The sequence below is a fragment of the Tupaia chinensis genome, unplaced genomic scaffold, assembly GCF_000334495.1.
Source record: "Tupaia chinensis unplaced genomic scaffold, TupChi_1.0 Scaffold000178_1, whole genome shotgun sequence".
NCBI classification, from domain to species: domain Eukaryota; kingdom Metazoa; phylum Chordata; class Mammalia; order Scandentia; family Tupaiidae; genus Tupaia; species Tupaia belangeri.
Window position 1 is genome coordinate 761,229 of NW_006159653.1, and position 1,793 is coordinate 763,021.

The window sequence follows — 1,793 nt, forward strand, 5'->3', positions numbered from 1 at the left end:
GAGGGAAGGCCCAGCAGGCAGCGCCGAGGCTGAGGCGCTGGAGCCCTTGGCCGACTTCGCAGCCTGAATTCTGGACCGGGAGGCTTGAAGACCACACCGGTGTGTGTGTCCAAAATCCTGGGAGGAGAGTGGAGAAGGGCCTGTGCCTGGCCATCTCCCTGGGGGTGGTCTCTCACTCTCCCTCACTCTAACTCTCCAACAAGGGCCTGCACCCCATGGTGGAAACTTAGAAGAAAAAAAGAAAATGTGCACAGTATCTTTACCAAGATGGCCAATAATTCTGTGAGGGGCCCGACGGGCTGGAGAGACAGGGAAGAGCTGCAGCCTGACCTCGCCCCACTGGGGTGCCTTCTCCCTCCTCTCTCTAGCAAATGCATACCCTCCGTTATGGGCAGGAGCGCTCATCAGAGGCCCCGGGGGGGAAGGAAGGACCCCCCACCACCCCAGGATGGCCGTGCTGCAGTCCCTTCTCCATCCACCCTCTCGGGGCATTGCACACGTGCATGTGAGCCCGATACGGCTTTTAAGATGCCCGGTCTGGGGCTCACCCCAGGGCTGGCCATGTGGGAGCCCAGCACCTTAACCAGGAGGCCACCTGCTGGCCCGTCGAGTTTAGAAAGTTGTCAAAGTTTCAGGCACGTATGCATTCCTGAATGTGCCCTGAAGACAACCCCGGTGAAAGTCGACGCGCTCAGGAAGGGTACAGTGGAGACAGACCCGCTCACAAAGGGGTTTTGTCCTTTGTCCCTTCAGCTGCTGAGACCGTGGCCAGATCAGCCCTTTCATGCATGTCTGGACAAGGGCCAGGAGGGGCCAGCTGGCAGCGTGATGCTGAAGGGGCTGGCACGTGTGGCTGACTGGAGGGTCGAGTCCAGGACTCAGCAGCTTGCAAACAGCCAGGTGCGAGACCCAGGCAGGAGGGAGAGATGGAGGAGGGGTTGCAACTTTCCCTTCCCCGTCTCTCCTCTGTGAGTGCGTGTGCCCTCTGGCAAATTAAAAACACAAACAATAGGGACCAGCAGTTGGCATATTGGCTATGTCGCTGGACTCCCACGAAGTCGACCATGGTTCGCGTCCCGGACCCGATGGCTTAAAACTCACACCGGGTGCATGTGCGTGCGTGCCCAAGATCCCGAGAGGAGAATGGAGGAGAAGGGATTGCGGCGTGACCATCCCACCTGGGGGGTGATTTCTCACTTTCTGTCTGTCTTTCTCCGTCTGTCTGGTGAGCGCACGCGCCCTATAGCGAAAATCTCTCAAAAAAACAAAAACAAAAACAAAACAAAAAAACACAAGACAACGTGGGGTGGATCGTTCCAGAGAGTAACTTACCAGATAACTAAACCTTTAAAACACCTTTAAAACGTTCCTAGCGGGGAGCAGAGGGTGGCGTAAGGGCCGTCGCTGGACTCCCATGTAGTTGATTGTAGTTGAGTCCCAGACCCAGCAGCCTAAATCACGCCGGGTGTGTGTGCGTGCATGTCCACAATTCTGAGAGGAGAATGGAGAAGGGATTGTGACGCGGCCATGCCCCTGGGGGGTGACTTCTCACTGTCACTGTCCCTCCAGTAAGCGCACATGCCCTCTAAAAAGAAAGAAAATACTCTCTTTCTAGAAAAAAAGTTCCTAGCAAAGATACCCTGACCTGTTCATCCAGTGAAGGCTTAAAGGACAGTACTGACTGCGGGGGAGGACAGAGGGGCAGCAGGCCATGGGTCTGACTGCAGGGGAGGGGGGACAGCAGGCCACGGGTCTCTGACTACAGGGGGGGGACAGCAGGCCACGGGTCTGAC

General features: G+C 56.8%; 1 protein-coding gene across 1 annotated transcript in view; it reads right to left on the minus strand.

Annotated features, from left to right (window-relative positions):
- LOC102471639 (mesothelin-like protein) overlaps positions 1-1,793 on the minus strand; it is a 20,069-nt gene that overhangs the window by 14,953 nt on the left and 3,323 nt on the right. The window lies entirely within an intron of this gene.